This window comes from Vanessa cardui, chromosome 3 (assembly GCF_905220365.1).
Source record: "Vanessa cardui chromosome 3, ilVanCard2.1, whole genome shotgun sequence".
In the NCBI taxonomy this organism is placed as follows: domain Eukaryota; kingdom Metazoa; phylum Arthropoda; class Insecta; order Lepidoptera; family Nymphalidae; genus Vanessa; species Vanessa cardui.
Genome location: NC_061125.1, coordinates 6,032,960 through 6,056,058, shown reverse-complemented (window position 1 = coordinate 6,056,058; position 23,099 = coordinate 6,032,960). Strand labels below are relative to the sequence as shown.

Below are 23,099 nucleotides of genomic sequence, written 5' to 3'. Positions count from 1 at the left end.
ATACACATTGGAAAATTTTAACTTATTATACGAAACTTTGTATATTAGTGTTTTTATACGAAAGAATTTTACACATATAACACAGATCGAGTTTTGTTAGTATATTATATTTCATGTATCGTCAGAGACAACGAAAAACATTGTTTAATAAAATTTGAATAATTTTATTCATAGACATTCATTAAATATCGTATTTGTTAAATAGACAGACACACCCTTTGGCAGATTTTTGTACACGTTTAATAAACTGGGCATTGAAAATTTGGCAACAACATAAAATGTTAGCGTTCTTAGTTAGTTTGAAAAGTCGCGACGATGTGTTAAATTGTCTTGAATTTAATATTATTTGAGGACAAACATACGTATGATTTTCTGTTGTTACATTAGATTATATCTAATTGAAGTTAATTGTTTCTCTTGTTTGTCCCTCTGTCTTCCGTCGTGTAATATTCTAAGCCCAATTATACATATGTGAAAATTAACATGTTGAAAATCCACGCGATTGAATACGTGGGTTCTATAGCTCATCAACAATGGAGTTATTGTTTAAAATTGATATATAATAAATCTACACTTTATTGTTTTCCATAAATGGGATTAGCATTATATTAACACAAGCGTCTACAACGATTAGTTACTCGCCTTATAAAACGCGAACCGGTGTCCCTGTCTCCAAAACACAGTTTTAAAAGGTCAAAATATAATATTTTGGAAACATAACGTAAATCTAATATATTGTTACCTTAACTAATAAGATCATCCCACTCGTTATATATAATTTGTCCCAAATCAGGTCACAATGGTGGAATTAAATATTAACGATGTCTGAGCCGGAATATGATAAGTAGGTATTATGTTTGTATATTTTATGATTTTTAATATATAGCGTCATAATAGATAAGTCTATAAGGATCTAATAATCACAGCAGGAGTCATTGTCAGAAGCAAAACACACAAACGTTCGTATGTTGTCATGTAAATATTATATTTGCATATATATTGTATTTTTTATTCGCTTAATAATACAAAATTTAATCAATTAGTTTTTAGAATTGTAGTATCTCTTTTTGAAAATCTTGAAGGCCGACTGGCTTTTATGCCATCTGATGGCATGTGCATTAATGGATTACGAATTCAAATGTATATATCACAATAACCACTGTCACGTTTACTGGGGCACACAAAAAGTTAGAGTACTGAGTTAGGTAAGGTAAGCATTAATGAATTAAAAAAAATCGTTGAAGACACAACTGAAAACTATTTAGTATTTATTTTATTTATTTATTTGCGGTTTCATGCTCACACATACAATTAAACTTTAGTTTACATGAAATAAACCCTGCTAGGGCGTAGCAAATGTTAGAGAGACGGACGTTATATCACGATTTTATCTGTCAGATATTCCTCGAGGGTGTAATAACATTTTTTTTTAAGAATTTCTTTTAACTTATTTGGGTAGCTTAGTTCATTTATATTTTGCTTAAATACGTCCGGCAATTTATTGAAAATTTATATGCACATAGCATGTGTGCCCGATTGGTGAAGTTTCAGTTTTGATGTTGTAATTTCAAAATTATATTTATATCGTGAATCAAAGCGCCTCGGGTTTTCAGATATTTGGTTGAACATTTTTTTATTGTTTTTAACGAATTTGTAAATTTCTAATATGTAAATACAGGGTAAGGTTAATATTTTTAATGTTTTTAGTAATTTATATTTATTTTTAGTAATATAATAAAATAAATAACTTTCACGATAATTTCAATGGTTGAAAAGTGTAACATAGAACTGAGTAAAAACAATTGTGAATAAACCGATTTTCAGGGATTTTTATATGGGATTGTAAATTGTTCGTCTGTTCATCCTTTCTTTCATCCCTCTTTAACATCAGTAAATAATGCTGTTTGAACATTAATTCCATTGTTTACTGTATCAGATATAATAAACATTATTATTTTAGGAATATATAGTTTAATAGGCTTAGTCTTAGTTTAATTTCCTGTAATGATAATATAAATATAGCTCAGTTATATTTTGACATTTGATGACGTAATTCTATAGTAATATTATCTGTGGATCATTTAAAACGAATTCGTGCTCAGAGATACAGATAAAGTATTTAAATAAAGACGACTCGAAAATTAAATTGAACTGTCCAAAAAAATTAATTATTTTTATTATACATCACACATTATTGTATTTTTTGTGCACGTGTTTTTTAAAAGCTTACACACGAGTATAACACTTGCGCACGTTTTATCTTTTGATCTATATGTAAGCCGCGTCAGACTGCGCCTCTACTTACATTATACTAAAGGCTTAATAGTTAAGGTTAATACTATCACGGGCTAGTAGCCAGGTTACTAGCAAAAGGTTGCATTAGTATGTGACATTTTGCTAGTGCTTCTAATGATACGGTGTCATATTTACGTCATATCTGACAAATTTTTAAAAAGCTATTTATTAGTACGATTTTATAGTATCAATACGAACACAAAAAGCAAATTCGTAAATGCCCTGTCAATCTAATTATAGGATCTTATTTTTATGCGACTCTCATAAGTTTCGAACATCGTAATAATATGTTTGAAATACATGCGCAAAGCTTAAATTAATTTAAATTTTCTAATTAAATAAATAGTTTGCCTGTTTTACAAATGGGCGTTCCACAGGGTTCAATTGTATTTTATTTTTCTATTTTGTATATGACAATAATGATGATGATTCATAAGTTTATTAGTTTAAAGTATTTTAATACAATTTGTTGTACTGTTTTTTTGCTGGTGGTTCATCGAAACATTTAGAATTATCGGAAAAAAAACAAACTATACCATAGACAAATTCGACATCAGGTTCATACAATCGTTCATAAAATAATGTAATTTCTAATACTGGATGGAGTCTTGAAAATATTCAAAAGTTAAAAAAAAACAAACAAATAAAGCAGACCGTCTCACACTTGACTTCTTATTTGCGCATTAAGAATCGTCGTTGAGTTGAGACAACAATAATACGTGGGCACTATTGTTTGAACTTACACGAGGTTTCATATTACTTATTACAACATGACCGCGTAGACATTTTTTTACTACTGTACTATACAGTGTAGGTGTGTATTAAAAACGTATTAATCATCATCGGTGTGCTTTCAGACACGTTATGCAACTAAATCAAATATTTATAATGCAGATGGCATTGACAGGATATCGTCTGGTTCAAGTTGAGGATTCGGTAGTAAATTGTGCAAAAAGCATGACCTCTAGTGCAATATTTGATAGATATTTTTTTATGGTATAGGTTGGCGGACGAGCATATAGGCCACTTGATGGTAAGTGGTCACCATTACCCATAGACAATGAAGCTGTAAGAAATCCTCAATATTCCTTACATCGTCAATGTGCCATAAACCTTGGGAACTAAGATGTTATGTCCCTTGTGCCTGTAGTTATACTGGCTCACTCACCCTTCAAACCGGAACACAACAATACTGAGAACTGTTATTTAGCGGTTGAATAACTGATGAGTGGATGGTACCTACCCAGACGGGCTTGAACAAAGCCCTACCACCAAGTAAAATTATTTATTAAAAATTAAAATGAATTAAATATGAACACATCCTGATACAATTATGAATTATTTAAATTATCTATACATATAATAAAATTGGAGTGTCTGTGTGTAATATTAAAATAGCCCTTTTTTACTCAATGCATGTATATGAATACACGGTACATATACCAATATAACATTTTTTACAATTTTTGTCTGTCTGTCCGTTTTTTAAGGCTATTATCTGGAACGGCAGGACCGATTTTGTCGGGACTTTCACTGGCAGATAACTGATATAATAAGGAGTTACATAGCTACAATAATATACATTTTTTTGTTTAATTCAAACGCGTACAAGTTCGCGGGCACAGCTAGTTTTCAATAAGATTCTTCTTTATTTGTCACAAGTATGATTAATTTATTTATAAGATACGATTTTAATCATTATGATTATAATAAGTACGCAAATAAATTTCCCTTACCGTATTCGTCGGTTGCCTTATTGGTTAAGGAAATTTCCTGTTTACTGATTGTTGAGAAACTTACATCATTATGTAATTAGTGTAAAATTGAAAGTTATTCTTTCGTTATGATTTCTCTAGACAAGAATATTATTCTAATTTATATGAATATATAAATGAATATTTTGACTGAGGACCTACCGCTGAGTCCAAACATGAAGTAATAAAGATTGTGAAATTTAGACCAAGTTAGTGTAAAATATGAAACGAATTCTCCTTTTTTGAATGCTCAGTTGGAATAAATACAAGTTGACAAATTTTCGTAAAATTTTTTTGATTAAAAAATGTGAGTTAAAATTACACGACGATACAAATATCATTTATTTTGTCGAAGGAAACAAAACTTAGTAGTATTTATTTTATGATTTATTCACTACAAAGTAAATGGAACAAAGTGTGCTTGAAGACAAGGTTGGTAGCTTATTAGTTATGTAAAAAATGTTTAGTATTTCTTACAGCGCCAAAGTCTATGGGCGGTGTTTACCATTTGTCTTCATACATTTTTGTATGACATAAAAAGTGAGAAATTTATATGATTGTTCCGTCATAATATGAAAATAAAGTCATCGACGACAAGCTACAGTAGCATGCAATATTCATATTTGCTCTCTACTGTTTTTATGTTCACTGATATAAAATATAAACTATCAAAGCATTAAATACATAAAAAAACAGAATTGTATTTGCTTTAATAGTAACAACATGACTTTGAATATAGAATAAAATTAAAAGCAGGATACAAAATCAGAATCAACTAATCTTGTTAAATTAATTATAGCACATGAAATACACCATCCATTTTAGTTGTTAAACTGAATCCATGGTTAATTAATTGGTAGAGCAATGACACCAAACAGTTTAATTCATATGTCATTCATATCAACACGTGCCGACCAAATATAGTACTAATGAATTATTATTGAATCTATTTAAGTGGGAGGTTGTTTCTTTCAATTATTTACACTTATCATTGTAATGTTAACATTTGATAAATGGTATATTGTTTGATAAGTTTGATCGAAATATATCTTTAAAGAACAATACGCAGACGTGAGTAAGTAACGGTCTGTAAATGTCATGTTATGGGGCAAAGGCTGACGTTTCGGACACGTTGACAGTTACGTTACATCTAGACCGTTGGGGCTTATGTCACTCGGTACTCTCTGCGACGTTTTAAATATAACAAAATTTAATATAATATAGGTTACTTTACCAAACCCCAGGTTAATAAGAACACAAGACTAATGTTGCATTTATACATTTATATATGTTGCAACATATGTATAAAAGTATTTTTAACGAGCACACTTGGCCTTAATAAGTTTTATTGAATCTCAGAGCACGACGCGACGGTCGTCCAATATTAATTGACGGATTAGTTTTCTAACTGATTGTGATCAAAGATGAATGGCAGTTACGCAGTGTAGTGCTAAGGGTCAAGTTCCAAAAATTACGACGAAGAGACCACGAACTGATAAATTAATCTTACGTAAGACATGCAATTTTAAGTTATTTTGAAATTTGACGAAACGAATTTAGCTGAATAAATCGTTATTTCTTTATTGTTAAAGCTTTATCATAATTGATAGTTACAGTTATTATGAAATACTTGTATGCAATCAAAATAAATACATACATATATACAGCGTATAGTTCAATCCAATTAGGTTTAAATAGAGTAGGAATGATTAATTGGTGAAGATGAAATTTGTACAGTAGTAATGTTTTGCTGCATACCTTTTCGTTGCGGCCCAATGGGCCGGTACAAACGGGAATCTAATCCCTCGCTAAAAATCGGAATAAAGGGGTAATTTGCGCCATATCGTCCGGTCACATACCGGAGAGTCCCACAGACCCGATATCGGGCCCTTTTAAAACATGATGATTGTGTAGAATGTTAATTAAAAATGTATTATATTTATATAAAATATAATTAAATGAAACGTATTTATGGTTGTTTGATGGAACTTATCTTAAAGAGTATCCACAAAGGGAATATGATTCTATATATATGAGTGCACAAACACATGACGTACCCTTTCCATCGCCCCTCTGTCATGTCATTATATGACATATAATTAAGAAATCAGGCATAGGATTAACAACTTAACGTAATTTCCAAGCAACTGAAAACGTCTGGAAATTAAGATTTATTCATTTTAAGCTAGGCATGTGATACGAACCAGAGACCATGCGACGACCAGCCTTTAAATTTACTAAAAACCATTCAGGCAGACAATTAAATAAACAATAAATTACCTGCATAACAATAAATAAAAGAGTATAAATTACATAATACAGAAATTGTTGGTATGTTAATGTGTCCTAGGCACTATGTTTAAGTTAAATATTGTTACGCGTGAAAAGAAGTTACATTATTCGTTGACTTGTCACTTTATAGTCACTGTACAATTGGAAAGCGACTTTTACTGTGGCGTGTGTGTGGGCGGCTTTATTTGGGACGACAAGGACAGTTGAATTTTTACTAACGAATGTTAGTAATATGATCTACAGCTTTACACCTTATTTTAATGTTAATAATTTGTTTAAATCAAAGTTATTGCATTGCAGTGGTATAAATTTTATCTTGATTATTATTTATTTTGTCTATTTTTTATTCTGTTAACGAGTTTCATATGAAATTAATCTTTAAAATATGTATTGCGTTCGATGAAAAATAAAAACAAATTAATGTACTATTTATTGTAAAGCAATCATAAACTTAACACGGGCTTCTTAATAATATCCAATAAGATTCAATCATATAAATGTATAAATTATAAAAAAAAAGAAATATTGAGTTTTGACACAGTTACTGTGTATAAATTCAATAACCTGTATAGAATTTATTATGTTTCTCAGGAATAAGCTAATAGGAATATAAATTAATTAGCATAACACTTTTATAAAAGCAGCTGCTTTGGACTGATGTCAGGTGGTCCGTCTCGAGATAAGAGGGATGCTGGTTTAGGGATGAAAGGGCATGACGATTGTTATCAGGAGAACATAGGAAATATTAATATGACAGCGATTTACGTTCTATAAAATATCTAAATTATACGCCCAAGTTTATATGAGGGGCTTTTTTTAAAACCAATACATAATAAAAATGGGTTATGAATATTGTCTGAATATATCTATGATTTAAATATATTATTATTCAAAATTTTGTTCAATACTGTACGTAGGTGGTGGTTTATTTAATACTTTAAAAATTGATAATCCGTAAAATTATAGAGACGATGATTGATTATTAGCGCTTAAAAATTAAATGTGGATAAAAATACTCAATTATTTTACCAATGGTAGGGTTTTGGGCCTACTCTTAAATGTTGTACTGTTTATCAACTAACGATAACTTATTCTGCTGAGCTTTTCACTTTGTCTTTCTATGTTCAAGCACAATATAAAATCTAAGACGGAGAGTTTGTTGTGCATCGAGGGTGCAAGGAGTTGTCTATACTTTCAGACGTGGCCGCTTAAACGACGTCGCTTTCTTGTGAAGAAAAATGTAGCCTTTCAATTCCTCTTTTACACCCCCTTTTACAGAATTGTCTATTGCTAATTTAAAAAAAAATTTAATTAAAAAACAAAGTACATATTGTCACAAAACTTTGAGGAGTTCTGTAACATGGAAGTTACCGAAACATTAACGCTTCGACATCAAATTGTTAATGAGATCACAGGATTAACTAACTCTGAAATGTAATTTGACGTTATTAAGATATTAATATCGAGGATAAGAATAGAATTGAAATTATTTTAATTAAATAGACGGATCCTTGAGTCTGACACCTCGTAATAAAGTTTCCATATGAAATTAAACGTTCACATTGATTTCGTGTACTCGTAATAGCTGAGTGTCGGTCCTTTTGATGTGATCCTCCAATATGCGTAATTGTGGGTTTAGCGTTCGTACACCGGCGCAAGTGAGCAGTGGTGGCGTTGTTTAAAGATTCAGTGAAAATGTCCGCCCACTAGAGCTGACCTTAATAGCGGAGGTGCGGCCGTTAACATTTTAACATACAAGGCTATTTGTGAGTACACAAAAATGTAAAGTCACCATGGGATAAAATTTAATAAAAATAACATACATATAAATTCGATGCACATCGAGTGATGTATTCGCATTTTTATATTTCGTAACCCTTACACCCTTTCATACCCCCGTCTACCTCGCTTTCTATGTAATATATACCGGGAACGGTGCATCATCCTGTTGGAATTCCTGTTAGACTGACATTTGTCTTACTTAGATATAGCAATGAAGTATCCACTGAGTGACGCAACTGATGCGAATTTTGTTGATATTAACTGCACTGATCAAAAAGGCTTCAGTGTTAGTGATTTAATTCATATGTATACAATGAAATTTGGACTCAGGAATTGAGAATATTAGTGAACACAAATTGTTCACTAAAATTAGTTCTAATTTCGGAAATATTATAACTATAGATATCAAGCCCTGTATATTGCACCTATATTGCAACTGCATAAAGATATCTACACAAATCACCATATAAAAATAGTTATATGTTATTTAATTATAAAAATCGGATTTGAAATAATTAAATAGCACAAAGCATTTTAAATAAACAGAATTATATGTATTCTAAGATATTGGTTGTCCTCAATGTTGTTATTTCTTAATTAAGCATTTTCGTTTCAATTTATTTTAACGCTATAAAAGAACAGCGTTAATTTTATCTGAAAAATCTTCTTAGTTAATAGAAAAAGTAACTTGGAATAATATAGAAATTTCCACTAACGCACCGCTCCTTACTTACGCGGCATTGTCACTACTCTCATTTTTCCGCAGCGCATGTGTTTTTAATGAATAGGTATTACATTTAATCGGGGGCTGAATTTTTACGATAAGCCTTTGATGTCTTATTAATGATGCCCATCAAAGCTGCGTATCGATTTATCATAAAATATATTCAGCGTTAAGCTTTTAATTACGTAAAAAAAATGTACCTTGCCTCGCTATAAACAGGCTAATAAACGTCACCTTTTTAATATTACTTTGTACTTGAAAAATATGCGTATGGTTAACACAGAAACATTTGAATCTTTTCGTAGTTTCTATATTTTATTAGGAAATTATTCATACCAAAATTGCTTCAGTTTCCAATTACTAATATTCAAATATAGGTTATGAGAAAGCAAAATTGCACCAGTAGACTAACGCCTCCTCCTTGAAAGATTCGAAGAAATTCCACTACGACATTCCGATTGGCCTTTAGTTCTTTATACACATGTGGTAGATTTTCATCCATAACATGCCGTTTTCATTACGATGCTTTCCTGCACCGACGATGACAAGATGATTTAATATGTGGGAATTTAGTCCACAATCTTCGGTTAAAATTTACGTTATACCATTGTGTTATCTGGGCTCGATTTATATTTTAATTGATTAAATTATATAAATATGAAAAAGCGTTGGCAAGTCAACATACAATAGTTCTGAATATAAAATGAACTAAAATTTGATCTCGAAGTTTTTTTTAATGTTTATATTATGTTGAATAACTTTCACACAATACCTCTGTCGAACCAATAAAAAGCGGTGATTGATTGAGCATCCGTTTTTAAAAGAAACGAATGAACATTATGAATATTAAAAAGTCCATCGTTTTTTAATCACGTAGGGCGTTAAGAATTTAGTATATAAATTACCTACCGATTATAGTAACAAGTTATTAGTTGTGTCGGAATACTTTGGTTCGGACGCAGCGGTTTCGGGCCGTGCGTGCACGCATACGTATACGAAACACAATTCTCTGTTCGATATTCCGAGGGAACTATCGATTTCACAGAGCAACGTAATATAAATTTTACAATAATTAAACATATTTTATTAACATTCACAAACATTAAAAAGATTTTTTATCGTTTTACGTTTTAACTAGATGCGTAATGTCTCGACGAGTCGTAAAAGCACTGAGGTAAAGTTTTAAAGATTAAGAATAATTCGTGATCATCCAAACGACTATAAAAACACGTAATATCTGCATATTGATGTGTGGCACACGCTACGAATACTGCGTCTATTTTTTGAGTAAAGTTTTATTCACATAGTTTCAGAGACGTGACGTTCAAGATAAAAACTAGTTTAGTTAAGGAAACAAACTTTAATTACATTGATTGATTGTTACGTTGCGTTTATCAAAGCTTTGAGTGATGTACGTATTTTTAGCATTAATATGATAACGTATTTTAGATTTTCACATTAATTTTGATCGTATCTCGGTACAATTTTAGTGAAAAAAAGTATGACGTTCGTTATGTTTTTATTATTATACGACACCTAACGTTTGCCCGTGACTTTGACCGAATCAAATTAATGTTGCCTTACGTAATTTACATGCTAGTTCTTATCTCGGTTCTAAGCTAGCTTAATGTTAAATTTAATTACGATCGATTTCAGTGGCGATGTCGTTACGAGGTAACAGATAGGCAGAGTCAGTTTTGCATTTCTAATATTAGTTTAGATCCCAGCAATAATTATTTTGATAACGAGATTCAATTATTGTCACATTTTAAAATAAAGAAGTATATTTCTCCATATTAGCATCACCTGGCAATCTCATCCACTGTTCTATTGAGAAGAAACTTTGAGTATATCAAAACACATTTTACGATTATTAAACCCCCCGATTGACAACCGGGAAGGCATTCTCGTCGTTCCCATATTTTTATTGCGTGTAAAGCGGTCGGCGCGTTTTTATATCATCTCTTTTAAGTGACATAAATTCTAATACAAAGTCCATTTGTGTATCTGAGACGTCTTAAAAGGTATACGGATAATCGTTTTTCTGCTTTTTACAAGGAACTCATTTCAATTATCGGGCGATTTGATGGGTATAAAACGCGATGGTATGTGTCGGACGGTGGCGCCCAGCGGCGGCTGGTGGGACACCGAAGTTTTTTTTTTAATTTTTAATTCGTAGATGCTAATTTAATTATGGAATCCCAGTTTTTAATGTATTATACACCTGTATCCTGCCGCCTCATCATTTTTTATGTAATTATGTTTTTTGATACGATTTTCGTCACGGTATTATAAATTTTAATTCATATCACTTGCATCCTTATTTCTTATATGTCGGTATTTAGGAAATGTTTTAAAATACACGTCATAGCAATTTGTCTTACATCTATAAAAATACTAAATGTGTGATTTGACTTTATACATTTTATCAACCGATGTTTATTTTTATAATCTGTGTGTAGTTTTATCTGTTCGATTTGACGCGGGATGAGAGATTAATATTAAATAACTCCGAAAGGACTTTGATGTAATGCGACATATTATTTACTATAGAAATATATCTACGCGCTTTAAGAAGATATAGACCCGACTAAAAATTACGTATATAAAATTTCATAATTAATTAATTTAAAATTTAGTATTTATATTAAAAAAATAAAAGAATTAATAACGAATAGTACAAAGTATTAAACAAGTAATTGTCAATTCAATTAAAAAAGTATTAAAAAAAATTCTCTGTCGCATGTCAAACTTAAAAACAACCAAAAATCGAAGCAACAAGTCGATTTTATTAAATATTTAATTCATGTGAAATAAATTTCAAACCTTAGTAGTTAATAGATACTTGATGTTTTGGGAACTGTCGCCTCTAAAATTTTCTATACCTTTACTAATTGTGTATCTTGAAAGGCTGTGACAGGGGAAGAATAATTCCAAGCGACGAGTGTTACTGATACTAAACTTGAAATAAATGAATAGTCTTTTTCTTTTTTAATCCTTAGGAATGTTTAGATTATACCGTTAAAAGCTTCTATATGTACATACGTTTATCCCATGGATTTAATAACTGAACGTATTACAGCTTATCGTTTATAAATACTTATAACTTTAGTCTAGCTATAATGTTGTTTTGATACGATTTATTACGCTGGCGTCGATTGGTTGTGACAGCGAATATCAAATGATTGCGCTGGTAAGCGGCATCTGTACATTTCGGCTGTTGATGGTTAATTTAGTCTGTGGAATTAAATAAAGATGAATGTGTATTGCTATACGATACGTACTTGATTGCTAATTGAATTAGCCTTTAGTTCCATTTAGAATTTTACTATTATGCAAGGTTGTAGTGATATTAAACAAGATATATTTTAATTTTGAATATGGGTTCATTTTATTTTAACCTTCTATATAAAAGTCGTACTCCAGAGAGGAACGAGGAATAAGTATATCGCAGACATAAACATCAAAAGTTGGTGAAAGAAACTGCCTAAACACAAATCAATATATCACTCACACATTTTATATCAAATTAAAGCTTTCCACTGTCCACTGTGGGCCACCAAAAGACAGATGGGACCAAGTTATATTATAACAAGCTTGCTTTAAATTGTAATATGCAGTTTATTGAATATTAGTCTCTATTGCTAATGTGTTAAGGAGATTTTGGTAATATATACAGGTGCAGCGTACAGCGATTCATCAAGAAGTTGTCAATTATTATTCTGGTAGACGCGGTCATCTAGAGAATGTTCGCTTTAATTAAAATTTATTCGATACTAGTCGTCAGTCTTGTATGTTCAAAACTGCAAGTGGAACGAGAGAAATATTACAGAATGGAAATAATTATTTTAATTTCTATAAATATTGATAGTATTTATCGAACGGCAAACAAATAACTGTAAGCAAAGGGCGGCCCTTATAATAAGGTATTTCTGCAAGCGAATAGTACATAAGCCTAGAACACAAGTTATGTTTAGAAATAAATATCATTTTGAATATTTTTTTTTTAAATAAAGCTTTTCATCGTTACGTTAAAGATGTAAGCATCAAGATTTGTTTTTGATTATTTTAATTAGATATTGATTATGCAGTATTTCAAATAACTTAAAATAAAAAAATATGTTTACATTTTGTTTTTTATATTAACAATCTGAAACATTCTTACGGCAAAGCAGATGCCAAGACTTTTACATATTAAAATCACAGATATCGATGCATCTAATACATGATAATTTATTACTATCATTAAAATATTAGACCAATTAATTTATATTGATCACGAATTTATCTACATATAAGATTAGTACGTTTATTGGTTTCAGTAACAAAATGCCTTCGACCAGATTATTAATCACTCGGCCTTTAATATAAGCCTATCAATTAGCCTCAATGACTGGTAATTAACACCACACTGTATAATTTTCTTCGAGCAACGTCTAACTTTCAAAATTTAACTGTCGCGTCAGATGTTTGTAACACGAAGGAGAATGATTTAATGGCTTTACCTTCAGTCTGTAAAGTAACTGCGTTAACGTCTTATTGTTAGGAGAAGGCTTTCTTTCTCAAGGAGGAGTTTGGGAAGTTTTTTGCACCACGCTACTCGAATGTAAATTGGACACAGTGACTACAAACTAAAGCATGAAATCCTTCGACACTTGCCTGGGTTTGAACCAGCAATCTTCGGATCACGTGGTAACTAGTTTGTTTGAATTTTTTTTCTAAAAATTCTTAAATATACCAAAGGCACGCAAAGCTGATAAAAAAGGTTCTTTACTTATCTACATGCATATTTCATTAAGGCCCTGACCCGATTCAAGAGCTCAAACCACTCTATCTAGGCATCTATCTGAGCTAGATTTTTATCGTATTCGCCGAGTCTGGGACTTTATGTAACTACTTCAAGATCAGACAGATCATTATCTGTATTTATTTGTCACTTGGCGGATAACAATTATATTTTGGGGAAAAAACCGTCCTACTTACTATTTTTGTTCTACTCCGGGATTTTACCTATATCTTTTCTTAAGATAGACAATAGGTGACATTTACATTTGTCATGTTGTTATTTTTTTATATTGCGCGTCAGTATTTTTTTGCAACCACAATACATAATTGAATTTGATATTTGGTAATATAAAAAAAAAACAAATAATGACTAAAATAATATATCATTAAGATATGGAATTTCCCTTTTCATCTAGATATAGATAAAAATGAGTTAAAAAAAACGTAATCGAGTCCATTATAAATATTATATATAACGGAGAAGGCATGTCCGAGCGCGTTTTTAAAAATACATGACGTCAGCATAGCTGACGTCACGAGTGTCAGAGTTTCGATCTTTAACCATCTTCGGTGGTATGAAATAAAACTCAGGAAATAATCCTCTCTGATTTATTCCAATATGAGACGGTCCGTTCGCTCCGACGGCTCGACCAAGTCTGTCGAAACCGGCGGTCGCTTGATCTTTTATAACAAAAATAGGTGGGTAGACTTATTCACTCAAGTTAACAGTTGTTTACAAACATTAAAATATTTCAGAGTAATTTAACATTTCAAAATTCACTAAAAATTATTCATTTAACAATGAAACAGTTTTAAATTATTAAAATAATCATTTCTGGACACGTGTTTTTCTTAAATTCGTGGCTCCGCGCCGACACGGCCATTCTGACAGGCGGTGCGCGCTCTGCACCTGCCTAAGTTGTGCGATTGGAAATCTGTGAATCAAAAATATTTTTGAAGCAGGTATCTGTAAGCAACACATCATGTTGACCTTTGATAATTGTTTTGTAAAACAGTACACAAAGAAATCTCTCATGCACCTTTATTATAATAAATGTGGGCAGATTTTACGCATACTATGCTCATAACTGTTAAAGGTTCTCGTAGATCTGTGGTGTATACATGTCTATACCACGGTCCACAAGGTCTCCCTACGGTATCTCATGGTTCTCTGTGGATACATCAAGGATCCGCGGGTAGCTCAAGGGTAACACGTGGTTAGCTCAGAGGTATCACTCTCCAGACTATGGTATATACATGGCTACTAAAGGTTCTCGTAGATCTGTGGTGTATACATGTCTAACCACGGTCCACAAGGTCTCCCTACGGTATCTCATGGTTCTCTGTGGATACATCAAGGATCCGCGGGTAGCTCAAGGGTAACACGTGGTTAGCTCAGAGGTATCACTCTCCAGATTACGGTATATAAATGGCTACCACGGCTCCACAACGCCTCCCAACGGTATCTCATGGTTCACTTTTGGATACATCAAGGATCCGTGAGTAATACGAGGGTAACACGTGGTTAGCTCAGAGGTATCACTCTCAAACGAGAGTGTACGTGTGTAGTTATGGTTGCATGAGGAATCTCAATGGTAATTAATATTCAAAATTTTTTTTTTTTCTTTTTTGTTATTGCTCTTTTTTATTTCTTTAGATTTTAAGAGGTAAGATAAGTAAATTTTGCCTCACAGTTTTATGCGATGATTAGTTCTCGTCGATGCTGACCACTCGCACTGACTGACCAGCTCGTGATATGGACGACAACTCCCACTGTCACGGCCATTCTGCGGGACGGTGCGCGCTCTGCACCGGTCGCGTTTCTGGTTGTGGTGCTCGGCGAAGCTGATCACGAGCGCCCTCTGCCAAGCTGATCACGAACGCCCTCTGCCGACCACCTTCTCCACTGTCTTAATTTTTATGAAACCTGTAAATCTCGAAAGACACAATTAATTAATCACATCAAGTAATGGTGGTTACGTGCACTCTTTAATCTTTATGCTGAAAATAATTAATTTTAGTTTTCTGAGAATAGAAGCGATGACTGTTTTATTCCGCACAAGAGTCACTCGTTGCTGTTGTTGTGTTGTAAGTGTTGCAAAGTCCTCTGGTTATTAATGTCGATCAGGTTTAAGAAGTTCAGGTGGTATGCGATGTTTTCTTTGTTTAATAAGAGAGTGGTGCAACTCCATATACTAGATGCACTGTTCGGTCACGTAGTTCTTGATTATTATTAACTCGTTTTTGAGGGTAGTAATAACTTTTTCCACTTAGCCATATGCTCGGCTGTTTCCTGACGTGTTGATTATCTTAGTGTGTCTCATTTCCCCATGATATCCATGTTTTCCGTGATCCACATGGTCACTTGTTGATTTTTCAGTTAAGATGTTCCACACATATGAACAGCATGGCAAATGAGGATGCCCTTGAAGCGTATTGTTCTTAATTGTAAGAAGTAGCCGCCTCAAGTGTTGACGAAGTGGGTACTCCCGCACGAGTCGTCCTTGGAGCTGATGAATGATTTATTGGATCCATGGTTTGCGGTCCTCCCTCGTAGATGTACCAGGCAGTTAGTATGAAGTGCTTAGAGATCTTCTTATCACTTCGCAATATGGTTATGTCTTGTAGCGATCCTTATGTGACAGGTGGTACCGAAGCTGATGAGGACGTGGCAGAGATCGGAGCTTGTTCCGATCCCGCTTCTGATAACGGAGCAAGCATGTCCGAGCGCGTTTTTAAAAATACATGACGTCAGCATAGCTGACGTCACGAGTGTCAGAGTTTCGATCTTTAACCATCTTCGGTGGTATGAAATAAAACTCAGGAAATAATCCTCTCTGATTTATTCCAATATGAGACGGTCCGTTCGCTCCGACGGCTCGACCAAGTCTGTCGAAACCGGCGGTCGCTTGATCTTTTATAACAAAAATAGGTGGGTAGACTTATTCACTCAAGTTAACAGTTGTTTACAAACATTAAAATATTTCAGAGTAATTTAACATTTCAAAATTCACTAAAAATTATTCATTTAACAATGAAACAGTTTTAAATTATTAAAATAATCATTTCTGGACACGTGTTTTTCTTAAATTCGTGGCTCCGCGCCGACATATACTTTATTGTGTTGTCACCACCTCAAACAATAAAATTTCAATTTTAGCGTTAGTGTGGAACTGGCTTAAAGTTCAGGTGCCAGTTCTGTCCCATATACTTCAATAAAAGAATATTGTTAAAAATTAAGCAAGATAAGTTCAATGCGTATCTTTTTCCACTAAGAGATAAATACATTGTGTATAAAAACATAAATATCAGCAATAAATGGGTACCCGTATCGGTTCGCGAGCCTATCCGAAGTGAGATAAAACGAGTTAAATCCAATCATACACCTGACTCGTAATACCAGTAACCAATTAGCAATCTGAATTTTGTTTCGATAAAGTTGTACAGTAGCTTTGTGAGCATATGTTATCCATGTTTAAGATAAGAATACGAAGTTGTAATTGGCATAAAGTAGGCATGAGATACGATACAAGATAAATTCTTTTGGATTCATTTATTTACACGGTCCATTGGATTATTTTTGACGTGTTTGAATTAAGAAGACATTTAAAGTTTTATGTAGTTAATTATGTAACGTTCGGATACCTTAAATAAATAAATAGCCTCTCTGTATTCTAATTTCACTAGAAGTGAAAGTAAATGATTTTTTTACATTATGATCAGATAAAGGACTCGTTTTAAGCTAATTAAAAGTCAGATTTTTTTTTTTCTTAATAATGTAGCCAACAATGTAAGGTTGATAAAATTAATTTACGAGAGAGAATAATTAAAAACAAGAATTATTGGTACAAAGAGTTTTTAATGTATTTTTATAAATAGCGAACGCTCGCCCTATAACAGATGACATATTGTGCACGAGAATTAATGCGCAATCAATTTGTAAATGTTGATTCAATAAAATTAAGTGTTGGATTCAATGATAATAAAAATGAGTATTTATGTCCACGTAAGTTACTATTAAAAGGGATAATGACGAGCTTAAAGAATTTTATTGGTTTCTTATTAGTTATTTTAACGGATCAGTTATTATGGTTTCAATGTTAAAATCACTATTTATAACACAAAAGAGCGTTATTTAATTACACGGCTGCATGCATACGTTATAGCTAGAAATCAGAATTTTTAGTAGTCACTTAATAGTATGCCGAAACATTCAATTAAGGCGGTCCAGACTGTACGTAGTACGAATCAAATTTACGCTAAAGACTCGGTGAATTGATAACGCCCCGGCTGTCGCTTTATGATTTAACACGTGTTTTGTAATGTTAATCGAAATTTACATCGCCTTGATTTATTCAACAAATGTGAGTCATTATGATTCAAGATTAAATTGCATTGCAAGTAGGCATTAGGGAATATTTCATATTTTGTGTAGTTATTGTAGGTATGATATATATTATAGAGGAAGGCCTTGTTAGTGTAGTCTGGTTCATAAGGCTGCACATAGCGAAATAATATGTTCAACGTCTGGGTTGGGCATATTTATATCTTCTTGATGTTTGTGTTGAGCAATTCTTTGTAGCAGTACAGAGTTTCACGCTTGAATTCAAAACATCAAAAAATACAATGTTATTTATTGTAATTTTCTAAAAACAAATTCAAAAACTAAGAGATAGGTTAATATCGACGAGTAATTACATTAGTGTACATTTTTGTTGTTAATTTTTCATCGATAGAATTTAAGAATAAACATTTAGCTTATTCATTTACATAGAAAAAATAATAAAATACGTACGAAAGTGAAGTAACAGCTTGTAAATATTCTTCAGGTCTCCCCTACACATGTCGAGTAGAGGGTTGCCATTTCATAGTATCAATTAAAATAAAAATAATGTTTAGTTTACACTCACGCATAAATAAATAATAAACTGTCAAAATTTCATCATGTATGTATAAAATATCCCTTTAGAAGTTGTAAAGCTAATTTAAAATAAAAAATAACAATCAGACACACGAAATTACATAAAAAAAAAACTTACAAGAGATCATTACAGACGAATAATCTTAAGTGGTATAAAGCAATAATCATTGATCATTATCGAAATGGTTTGTTGAAAAAAAAAACAGTTCAAAGTCAATATTGAAGAACGATCGTGAAACGAATAATGCGGAAGTGGGCAATCAATATCAGAATCAATCTGTAGTAATGATCGCGTGTCAAACAAATGATTTTGAAACTAATATTAAGGGCTTCTGTACACGTAACACAGTTTTGTCTGGGATACAACTTTGTCACATTAACAAATACATTTTTATGTACTGGAATTATCTTTAATTCTATACTCATAACAATAACTATAGTAGTGACACATGTGTAGCATCTGTTTTCGTTGAGTATTCAAGGATTTCTTACAATATAGCTATGAACCATGAACTTCGTGGCAATTGTACCAATTCTATAAATCCATTTTAGTTTTTTTAACCTAACTTTCAACTATTTAACTTATGTACCTATAGGTAAGTCATCTCTTGTTTAACAGGATAAAGAGCCTATTCTATAGCAGTTTTAGAGAATCTACATACACAATATTTATTATGATGATGATGATATATTCATATTCTTATAAGAGGTTAGTCGTAAAAATAGATTTTAATTTTAAAAAACTTGATAATATATATAATTCATCAAAAATCTGTAAGATAAAATAAGTTTATCGACTACTTTCACTATATATTTCTAGTAATGTTTTTAGGTAGAACATTAGCTTCAATATCTATTGAGTCGCGTCAGATTTGTCTTAGGTTTGGAAATATAAAGTCTACCGTTAAGATTGTCTCAATTGTTCGGTATACAAGAATCAGATGCAAGTTCATCTGTTCAGTCATCGTTTGACAGACAACACTCATTAGCTTTGTTTATTTTGAAGACTTATTCGATGTTAATATTTAAATTGTTGTGTAACCATACAACCGCCTGATGCATTCCTTTATAGCTTTGAATGATACGAACAAATATATTCATTTATATATATTTGCTTTCTTATTTGTTGCTGTAATTATTATGTATTGTATTGTGTTGTTAACTTAAACATAAACTACTGTAGCTTAAGATATTTGTAGAGGTCATGCAAGTTTTAACCCACTGAGAGAAAACATAAAATTCTCCAAACAAAGAGTCTTAAATATTTTACAATACTATTATTATTATGATATTAACTTCACACGAAATACAAATACATAGAAAGCATTGTAACACACGTTACTAACTGAATCCCCTTATAATTCAATGACACATTGTCGTTAAAAAATCGTAACTATAATTACTTGCATAAGGTAGTCAATCAAAAATGACTTTGCTAATTAAAAGCTAGTAATGCATTTGCAAGTGACTAAGTTTAGAGACTAGCCAACGTTAACTATTAAACATTTTCTTTTATGTTTACGCTTACACGTGACAAACTTTATTTTACATGACAATAGTCAAGTTCATGACATGTGCCATGACAATGGAAGCTTATGTGTGCAAATGAAGATTGGTTATTATTTATTTAATGGGTAAAGTAAATTGGCACTGCTGCCGAGAACCATCATCACACTTATTCGTTTTGCAACTTTAAAATTTTTACGTTCGTCCAAAGCAATGCGGTTTATTGGCAAGGTTATTTACAACTTAATTTTGTTAAGTACCACATATTTTATTGACGACGGTAATTTGAGCAAAAAAATAATAATATTTGGCACGATTTTTTTCGTTTGAATGCGAGAATACATTTGTTAGAGTTAAACAGTATTATTTAGAAGTAGTTTTGTGGGCGTATATGCCATTATAACTTCTGAGTCGTAAATCCATGGATTGCAAAGACGTGGCAGAGCGCCGCTCAGTTGTGATGTTAAATCTTCATTCCGTTTTTATCGTCTGCGAAAACTTAACTGTTGTTCGAACTTTTTCAAGTACGGTTAAGTCATTTTATGTGGCTGGTAGATTGGTAACAGTCACTGAAATCCGACGTTTCTTTTATTTTGAATGTAACCTCATCTTATGTGTTTATCTTGCTTACAACACGATTACATCGGCTAAACATTGTAGGGCCTTAATAGCTTGCATAAATTAAGCAACTAGTCGTACATCGTCATAAAGTCTAATGACATAGACCAAAAGGTTGCAACTCTTATCAGAATGAAATCTTAATCGATCCTTCTATGAATTCATAAAACAATTTTAATTGTTATATTTTGCATAAAACGCATTGAAAATAAATTATATTCGATGAGAGTGGACATGGTGAGATGACGTGGGACGTGGCTGGCATGCGCCCGCTCAACGAAATGTCACTTGGCAACTTGTTAAACAATATTTATTCAATAGCACACCGACTTGAAAAGATGAGCACTCGAAACTCTTGTGCGGGAAACGTTAATGACATTCAGTTCTTGGGTACACAAGGAACCAAGTAATCGTCGAGTATGTTAATATTTCCTCAATATGCCCTCCATCATGTCGAGTCATTGGTTACCATGATCAATTAATTGAATAAAAAGTTTGACAAATTATGCCAGTCTGAACGGGCGGTCTCGTAAAAAGCGGCGATGGCGCAAGCGACGAGAAAAAACTTGATACAGTTAAAGTGTGATTGATGGACTCGGTCTTGATCGCACACTTGCCAACGTCTGGTAATTGAATTATAGGACAAAAACAGTTTCCCCATTATCCATTGTCATGTTTTAGTGTACGATATAGAGTTGAAATTGAGGCCACAATGCGCTTGACAGGTGAATTTGTTCGGTATGCGCTTTAATGTCGGGGAGCGTTTAAGTCGTCGTGTCGGCGGGTGTTTCAGTGGCGAGATTCCATTTGATCATTAATTTGCAACGACTTTGCAGAAGCTGGTACATGATATGCAAAACAATCGAGATACAACGAATCGAGAATGCACATCATAAGGGTGGGAACACACGAACTACCATAAATTTAAAGTTAACAGGTCATTTGTAAATGCAAGATGTTGTGTTTATATACGATCAAAATCAGGATTGGAACACCAAATATTAATCGTTGATATGATATGCAAATTTAACATTAGATATGATAAAATCTATTTCTTTGCTGGAAGTGTGTTACGTAATATTTTCTATTGCTAATGTTAAACATCAAAAATACTTTTATATTTGTCGTTTTCTTCTTGTGTGTCAAGCCTGCCCTCAATCTGCGGAGATAGTCAAAGCTGCTTGTATTACAAGTCAGTGGCGTTGAGTGCAACACAAAGTATATGTTTGTCTCGTAATTTCGTCTTGTTTATTGATGTTATTGTATATCTATCTTGGCATACTGGCATATTCTTCTTTTGATTATGTTATTAATTACTTTTTATAATTAGCCATCGCATTTACATTTGAAGGTTCAGCTCTTGACAATAAACTAGACATTTAGGTGACTTTCAGTTATTGAAAAGAAATATTTTTTAATAATCATAAACGTGATACATCTTTTATCATTTTTGCTTTTTGGTTTATATATATGATAACGACCCATAGCGGCTTTACGCTTCTATTGAAGAACAAATATAAAAAAAGAGTATTAAAAATATGTCATTTTCGGCATTTCTGTGTATGTATTCATATAAACCTTCCTTTACTATTAATTCGTTTATCGATAACACAGACTCGCGTACAGGCTGTATTTATATTTTATTTAAGATATTGGTCTAGTTAATCGTATCCTATTATAGATATTTATTATTTCATCTTAATTTAGGGCAAGCTATTATAAATGTGGAATAGTAGTCAATAGTGTCATATTACTAATATTGTATGTATATCTTAGTTAATAACAGTACACCTGTTCTGTTAAAAGAAACTCGAAATTAATCGTACTAATAATAAGAACTTTAAAGGAATATATACATCAAATTACCGTAAATTCAAAATTTCACAAACGGGAAGCCAGTGAGATCTTTCATCGTACCGCAGAGAAAATATATTGACATATTGAATCAAATATAAATTTATCAATAAGGTTTTGTAATAGAGAAAATGTATACAGATCACTTCATTAGTATTCGAAGCGCAGACGTAACTACAATTTGATATCGGTACTAAATCGATACCAGTGTTAAAGGCATACAAATTCAAGCCCACCAGGTGTTGCTTCTCCATGAATACAAATAAGATGGGATTTTGGGAATTGTTTATTGTTACACTGAATTTTGTTAATTATGTTAGTGTCGGTTGTAAATATCGTTTTATTTCATTTGTTTTGCGTTGTAATATTTTCTCGTCGTTGTTTAAAATAAATCGATCTTATATTACAAGTTTGAAATGTTTTAATGATAAATATTTTTATTATAAATCCTTGCTTACATTATAAAGGCGAAAGTGTATGGATGCTTGTTACCCTCAGAGTAACACATTTATAAATGTGGTGTGTTAATAGGTAAAAAAGGCAAATAATTATTTTCAAGTGATAAATT

At 32.1% G+C, this 23,099-nt stretch overlaps 1 protein-coding gene across 3 annotated transcripts in view; it reads left to right on the top strand.

Annotated features, from left to right (window-relative positions):
* The window catches only part of LOC124543730, an 88,659-nt gene that overhangs the window by 8,804 nt on the left and 56,756 nt on the right, over window positions 1-23,099 (top strand). The window lies entirely within an intron of this gene.